This window comes from Sinocyclocheilus rhinocerous, unplaced genomic scaffold (assembly GCF_001515625.1).
Source record: "Sinocyclocheilus rhinocerous isolate Xijiao unplaced genomic scaffold, SAMN03320098_v1.1 scaffold714, whole genome shotgun sequence".
Taxonomy (NCBI): Eukaryota; Metazoa; Chordata; class Actinopteri; order Cypriniformes; family Cyprinidae; genus Sinocyclocheilus; species Sinocyclocheilus rhinocerous.
In genome coordinates this window covers 1,480,180-1,488,861 of record NW_015646165.1, presented here as the reverse complement: position 1 = coordinate 1,488,861, position 8,682 = coordinate 1,480,180, and the positions used below count along the sequence as shown (strand labels likewise).

Genomic DNA, 8,682 nt, shown 5'->3' with positions numbered 1-8,682 from the left:
ACACACACACACACATATATATATATATATATATATATATATATATATAAATTTGAGTTAATATATTAAATATATATTTATAAATCTAAATAAAAACATATTAATAAAAATAAAATAATAAAATATAAATACAAATACAAAACTGAGGTGAAAAGTGTGGTGAGGGGGTATCTATTGAGCAAACTGGGAGTTTCTACATGTTTTTATCTGAATGCATGAGGTCCAGTGGTGTTGAAGATATCTTTGACGTTTATGTGATATGAGATCAGTAGTTGCATGTTTGTTTTAAAAAACAAATGCCTTGTCCATCTTGAAAGTGAACATAATCATGAACTAGCTCAAACTAGCATGTTAGCCTCCTTAAAGTCAGCATGAATTGGTGTCACAAACCATATGATGAATTTCTGAGAGAAACAGGATATTCAATAAGAAAAGATGTACAAACTAGAATGGAGCCAGACCTAGTTTGCTAAAACAGAAGAAGAAAAAATCCAGTAAGAAATTAAATAAGGCCAATTTTCATTTCACGTTGACTTCAAATCAAAGTTCAGAGTTATTTGAAAACTGCATGATAGAATGGAAGCGCTACAGTCAAAATACTTTGCATTTATCATTTTCCACCTATTGTTAAAGGCCCTTGAAACTAATCAGACTGGCCAGGTCTGTTTGATTTGGATCATATAGGTTTTAAGGCAATTGCCCTCTAAGTTTACTGTAACCGTAGGAGATCAATGATTTGGTTATTGGCAAACTACCTAGATTCCCTTTGGGCTAACCTAGTCCAGTGGAATGAAGCCGAGTGATATTTTATTGATATTTTTTTTCAACACACTACTATCCCATAGGCTTTTGAGTCACCTTATGCATCTCATTTTCTACTTATAAATAAGAGATGAAAATGAATTGAAAACTAGTTGCAGATTCAAATTAAAATTTCAAGGGAATCTGTGGGCCAGACATGGGTCTAAATGATAGCGGCATGTTTATTTAGCTTTTTTGTTAATTATGCATGCAGTGTTGACAGAACTTCTCAAAAACTGCATCATCTGAGTTAGATCACATTTAAAAGTCATAAAATCACATAAAATCCTTATCCTCACCTCTACAACAGCATGGACATTAGAAATATATGCCTACTCAAACTGACCGAATGTCAAATGTGAATTCCCAGAGATCATGTAATATGTTACATAATGTTTGTTTAGATTTAAATAATCTCACAATGGACTATAAACAGGACGTTTACACCTTTATAGCGGGAAGTCTTGTTTGCAGTTCACAGACACACACTGGCAGGGCCTCTGGTTTATCCTCAGCAATCCTTGCACGTGGCATTTGGAAAGCAACAACTGTGAATTGTTCTTATTTTTAAACCTTGCTTGTGGCCTATTGAGAAACATTTTGTCACGTAATGTTTGAAAGAATTGCATTTTATTTAGTTTGCATCTACCTATGAGCATAGTTGACATTATTAGTTAACAAGTTATTAATTGAATTAGGTATTATAAGTAGCAAAAACTGTACTATGTTAAAATTTAATAATTTAATATAATATATATATAAAGGACTTTTATGAGAAGTACTTCCTGAGGTGAAAGGTCATGTGTGGTGAGGGAGTATCTACTGAGCAAACTGTAAGTTTCTACATGTGTTTGTCTAAATATATATGTTTTTAATTTTAATTGTGAAATGGCAGTGATGCCAACAGTGGTGTTGATGATTTCTTTGACATGAGATCATGTCAGCATGTTAGTAGCTAGTAGCTATTAGGTGTAAGACATCAACAAAATAGCAGCCTATGGTAAAGCATACATATTTAATCCTACGCCTATACAGTTAGCATGACCTTGTATAAAATGAGAAAGAATATAATGAATATCGCACAGTAGGTGTAATATATTATTGATGAGATTCATTTTCAACAAGAAAAAAACAGATGGAAATGTCACTGCAATTATAGAACAACCCAATTGTGTTTTTAACATAAATACTTCATATTTGACTTAATATCTTAGTGTGTATGTGGGTTATTGATTGTTACAAGAAAATAAGAAAAATAGCTATTAATATGTGATTGTTGTAAATCAAACAGAGAACTTTTGCAACTATCAAAAAACTGGGGAAAGCCATAACATACTAAGGTTAGAGAACTGTATGGCATTTGAAAGGTTTTTGGTTGGTGGTTGTGCAGTGTTCTCATTAAGTTATGAAAACTTGGTCTGGTAACTTAAAATTATGCAGGTTCAAATCCAGCCTGGCACCTTAAGTTACTTGTGCTAGATACCCGTTGTTTTGCTGTTTTTAATTTTAAAGATGTGTGTTTTTTTATTATGTTATATCCATCAGGGTGCTGTTTATAACTGGTGTAGAATTCAGTGGTTTATACCATAGAAAACACTGCAAGTTTCTGCAAGGACTTTTCTGTTTGTTAGAACCAAAACAAAAGTCATATTTTTAACATGTCAGTAGTAAGTTATTATTTGATACCAATCAATTATTATTAAGAGAGCAATCTTCTTTTCTCTTGGGATCAGTTTGGTGTTGCCAGAAGTGATGACGTTTGATTCAGCCAGTGAGAGTGTTATTAACTCAGTAATCTGACCGATTGATATCGCATGAGATTGATGCAGGCCAGTTTGCAAATCGGTTCTATTGATTCATTAAAAACAATCACTTTAAAGAACAATTTAAACTTGTGAATCTGACAGTCATTAGCTCTGTGGCATCAGATAGCTTGTAGAAATCCAAATTATAGCTTCTGCAGTATATGTGTATTTGTATGAGATCTAATGCAAGTCTTATTTTGCAACTGCCTATGTTTAGCTAACAGATTTATTCTTTTTTTTTTTTCAGTTCAAGAGCATGTAAAGATACTGAATTTCTACTATGTTTTTATAGCTTTTTATAGATATTAAAATGTGTCTGTCTTGAAAGTCGCAGTCTTTTTTTATATAGAGGATATGTTTCCATTTCTAAGGAGACAGAGACAGATGATGTGTTAAGGGAAGCCCCTGGGAATGAGACATCAATAATATGTTGAAACACGAAAAGCTTTGCTTGTTTTAAAGGATTACAAACTACTGCCTCGTGTTAACTCTATTTTATGTGGTTGTAACAATGCCATGAATCTAATATTGAGCTCATTTTGTAAAAATGCATCTCTTGAAGCTGTGTCATGGTAACTTGCCATTATGACTCATTGGGCGTTCACACTTTGATTACCGAGTTTCTGTGCCGTTGGTTGCTTTTGTTCATACTCTACTGCTAAATCTAAAGTTATCAGGCAGTGGATCACTATCTGCGCTCTGATTTTGCAATCTATGCATGGAGAGCAGTCTCTATTGTTCATGTTGTCTCAGATTTCCAGCTCTCACAAAAAAATTTATATTAAGAAATGTTAGCACTTATGTGCTTAATGTGCAGTGAGAAAGTCAGAAGTTGTGTCCCAAATGACACACTATGAACTTATATTATGCACTATGTACGCTACTGTGTTGTGCATGACCTTTATAGTATTATTTTGTCATTTGGCTTCAGAGTTCAGGAAAGCTACAACAGTTGAGTGTATTAAAGGGCCAGTCACACTACACTTCCATTCATATACATGTGAATTTGGACAGGAAACACGCGAAATCATGCGAATTTTGCTGCATTCGAAAGTTCAAGTTTGGTGAACTTTGACCTGTGAATCACATGAACACGTGTGACCAGTAGAAGTTTGGCATGACCTTTAAGCTGAATTAAAAGAAAGTTAACTTTAAATCTGCAAAATTGCTGCATTGCTGTAAAGTGGAGTAGATTGCATCTTTTTACATTTTGAAAGTATTATATGTTAAATAATGTTTTAAAAAAAAAAAGAAGCTACAGAGAATGGTGTGGTGTCATATTACAACTGTCACGGAGTTCGTAGAAATTTTGCATGCTCAAAGTCTAGTGTGAATGACTTATGTGTCTAGCATTACACACATCATTTGTTTGGTTAAATAAAGAGCAAATTAGACGATTTTCAACCAGCTTGGTATTGTTACATTGTTGGTAGTATAAGTAAATGAACAATGTGTATTATTTATTTGTCAGTAAAACTCTGCGGAATGACATAAAATGCGTCATCAGGTGGACTTTTGACAGCTTCCGGACTTTTGTGAAAACTTGTGAATACTTCAGGATTTTTGTATCCTTGCCATTATGACTCATTGGGCGTTCACACTTTGATTACCGAGTTTCTGTGCCGTTGGTTGTTTTTGTTCATACTCTACTGCTAAATCCAAAGTTCTATGCATTTCTACTGCATAGATAGACAATTTTTTATAACAAAAAAAAAAAAAAAACTTGTCAGCATTGATATTACCTCTTTAAGCACTGTTCTTGGGTAATTAAAGTGTTTTTATTTTTTTTATATATTTTTTAACAAATCACTATTTAAGCTACAGAATGGTGTAGAATACTGCATACCTGCGAATAATGACGCACCTACAGTAATTCTTTTTTTTTTAATGAGAGTTGGTGATTTGAGGCAAAATGCAACAGTAAAAGATGAAAATGAGCAGTGATACAATGCAGTAACAAATGGAGCAGAGACGCTAAATCTCACGTAGTATGCATACTGTGCACAATATACAAATTTTACTGCAGTGTGCTTAACCTATTTCAAGTTTAGTAAATTAATTTCAAGTAATTAGATGCATGATTTTTTAAAACTTGATTTATGAATTGATTTATATTTTTTATACAAATTTGAATTGAAAATGCAAAATAGCCCTTATTTTCAAGAACATGGTGCCACTCACATGCAACACGATGAGGTCGGAAGACAACAATATTGCATTGACTTTTCTGAAATGCTGATTGTGGAATAATGACTGCAATCACAGTAGATTTTTTTTTTTAAAGAATAAGAGGCATTATACTGCTAATTCTAAGCTAGTATTCCATTCTGAACATTTATAGGGTTATATTCTAGACCTACCAATCTTTCTGAAAGCTTGTTTTGACTTTGACCCTACTGTTGTTCAGTGGTGGAGGTAACGAATTACAACTACTCACGTTACTGTAATTAAGTAGTTTTTTCGGGTACTTGTACTTTTGAGTATATTTTTAAAGCTGTACTTTTACTTGTACTTAAATACAAATTAAACAAAATAATCTACATCGTTATTTTTAAATCGTAGTTCGTTACTGAGTACGCCCACAATTTGAATTAATATACAAACCTTTGACGGCACTTCAGTAGCCAATAAAGATACCCGACCGTAAACGGACCAATAGAAGCCCTGATATCTAAACCGGGAAAAGCCGCCGCTGCAGCAGGTTTGGAAGAGCTGTGCTGGCTACAGAGAGACTTGACAATTTATGGGAGAGTCCTGCTGACTAAGGCTGAGGGCATTTCACGCCTAGTTTATCCTGCTTTTTCCCATTACGTTGATCAAAAAACTATTAAAATGATTAACTCTCTGCTATTCCGCTTTATTTGGAAAAATAAGACAGAATGTGTTCAAAGGAAATCTATGATAAGAAATTATAAAGAGGGTGGTCTTAATGCTTTAGATTTTAATAGGCCTATCATTAACCAGACTTTTAAAATTAACTGGATCAAGAATTGTTTATCTAATAATGAGTTACCCTGGTTTTGGATCCCTAACCTATTATTTGCTATTGACTGTTCAAATGCGGAGTTTTGCGCATCGTGTGTGTGTGTGTGTGTGTGTGTGTGTGTGCGCGTGCGAGCGAGCGCGTGTGTGAGAGAGAGAGAGAGAGAGAGAGACAGCATCACATCACATCACAGTAGAGTCAGCTGTCTTAACCGCGGCTTGTGTACTGCATCATTACTGTGTCTGTTCCCCTTTCGGACTTGAACTGATGGTAAAACTAATGACATTATTTACTGTCTTTACATTTATTTTGAAAGATGAAGCTCGCGATTATGGTAAGGGGCGTTACATTTCCGACGAGTCCTCGCGGTGTTCGGCCAATCACAATGCACTGGGTCAGCTGGCCAATCAGAGCAGACTGCACTTGTCGGAAGGAGGGACTTTGTAGAAAACGAAACGTTTGAGAGAGGCGGGGCATAGAGGACCTACAATAATGTACAGTATTTGAAAAATAATGTGTTTTTTGAACATTAAAGCATGCCAACATATTCTGTTACACCAAATACACAAAAGAATGATCTTTAAAAAAGCATCATATGACCCCTTTAAAAAATGCTGTTAATTCTTATTTAATTGTGTATGTACACTGGTTCTTCAACAGAACTGAGGAGTAACTAAAAATAGTGTTACTAACTAAACTACATTTTCATTAGTGTGAGAGTAGTTCAGTAACATAACTCTTACTTGCTGGAAAGTCAGATTCATTGATAGTGAATCAGTTCATCCTAAATGGCCCTCATTTTTATAGTGCTGTAAAGTCAGATTCATTTAAGTGAACTTGTTCATCCACGGTCTTCTCTCTCTTATTTAGTGTTGGAACATCTGATTTATTCCAGTGAGTCAGTTCATTAAATGGTCCTCAGTTTCGTAGCACTGTAAATTCTGGCTCATTTTAGTGAAACAGTTCATCTTTAACAGTCCTCACTTTCGTAGTGCTGTAAAGTCTGAATGATTCTACTGAACTAAATGGTGATTCATTCTGTTTCTTTCTAGTGAATCAGTTCATCCTAAATTGTCCTCACTTAGTGAAAACTGTCCTCTCTCTCTCTTATTTGTTCACTCAGGTCTCTTGGTTTCTGCTTAAGTTTGTTCCTGTCTCCCTGATCAGCTGTTTATTCATTCAAAACCCCTTTAAAAAAAAAACAAAAAAAACAATTTGTTGAGCCAAAAATCGATCTGATTAAAATTATAAATGACATCATGATTATTTAAAAACACATTGGCTACACCATAAAAAGCCTACTTTTTCAAAAGAGCAGCTTTAATGTACTTTCACTACTTTAAATTATGACAAGTTGCAGTTTCAGACTATCTTCACTTTAACGATGATCTTATGTAAATGAATATTCCAGTTATAGAACATAATAAAATGATAAATCAACATCTGAAATTATAAGTAGATGAATTTTTCTTATTTTTATTACTGACCAACCATTGCAATTAACAATCATCTACTGCATTTTTTAGCATGAATGGAAAAAAACACACACGGTTAAAAAAAAAACCAAGCTCAGCCTTTTCCCTCATTGTATCTGCTGAGAGAGAAATATGAGATAAAGCATGTTATATCCTCTCACTTTTCCACGTTGCTTGCTGTTTGTTAACAATGAATTATTCTCTGCTTCTTAGAGATCTATGAAGTCTAAAAACATCATTAATATAAAATTGAAATACATATTAAGCAATGAAAATTTAATTTTCACACATGACAAGTAAAACAATGTTCAGCATCTGATTTATCTGATTTAAATACAAGAATGCTTGTAATTGCCGTTTGCCCACAATATGTTCATTTTTGGTTTTGGAAAGAAAGTTTTGGTTTGCTCGGAATTTTTTTGACAACATTTGAAAGTACTAGAGAAAAGATATATTAAGCTCAACTTTTCTCTTCAACAATAAAGCTACAGATCTGCTAATTAGCCTGAATGAGTAAAACTTGTGAAAATGAAGACAAATTTCTAAGTAAATAAATCATCCACTTAGACAAGACCACCTCTAGTCATGTCTGAATTGGAATGAACTTCATATTATACTAACATAACGTATGAAAGAGCCCTGTGTGCGCTCAACTCGATTAAATTAAAGCTGCAGCTCCATGTCTGTGACCTTCATGAGACCTGCAGTGTTTACTGAGCATTTGATGACTAATGATCTGTAAGGACTGCGACCTTTAATAAAAATAGCCAAACAACTGGCAGTAATAATACATAAAAGAACAAGAAATGTCTTGTTACTGTATTATTATACTGTTATTATTTCAAAGCAATGTAAAAAAAAAGTGATGAGGTTTTGTTCTGACTAGGCTTAAATCTATAGAATATTAATATTAACATGACATTTAAATTGGTTATTGGCTGTAAGTGAAATGCACCAGAAAGTCTTTCATCAATCAAAGATGGAACTTTAATTTCTTTACAATGTAAGTTTATGCTAGAAATGTTTTGGAATGGGATATTTGTCTGATTTGTACATATAAATATCCTAGTCTGCCTAACTGCATCACTACATTGTACAGTCATTACAGGTCAAAGCCATCTGATGTTCCATTTATCTAAATAAACAACATATATGGCTCTTAAATCACTGCCTATAAAAAAATCAGTGTTGTCATATTTTCGAATACCACTGAATTGAGGTCATTTGTTTTATAATTTTATTACTGACTGTGTACTTGACCTTTTTTTGTAAATTCAATTCAGTTTGAAATCAAATTTGAAATCATGCTTGCTTTTGCTGTAAGCTTTTGCAACAAAGTTACCCTATTTTAAAGACACAAATACATAGAATGAGCAAATGTTTAAGATTGAGATTTTTGTAATGTAATTGATCAATGTTTATATGTATGTACATAAAAGCCTACATTAAAATCTGTTCATCATATAAAGCGAATGTGTCTTTTTAGAAGACTTGGATTAAACCACTTAAAGCTTGAAATAATGATTTCCTTGGGGAAAAAAAAAAAATTGAGATATTAAAATATCTATATGGCAGTATACAGTATGTGTTAGTTTTGCCAGTGGTATTGAAAATGATT

At 33.3% G+C, this 8,682-nt stretch overlaps 1 long non-coding RNA gene across 1 annotated transcript in view; it reads left to right on the top strand.

The window, feature by feature from the left end:
• Positions 1 to 1,600: 1,600 nt before the first annotated feature.
• LOC107707030 (uncharacterized) overlaps positions 1,601 to 8,682 on the top strand; it is a 25,952-nt gene continuing 18,870 nt past the window's right edge. Inside the window, exon 1 of the long non-coding RNA XR_001636216.1 lies at positions 1,601 to 1,634. This is a non-coding gene — a long non-coding RNA (uncharacterized LOC107707030). The remainder of the gene's footprint in view (positions 1,635 to 8,682) is intronic.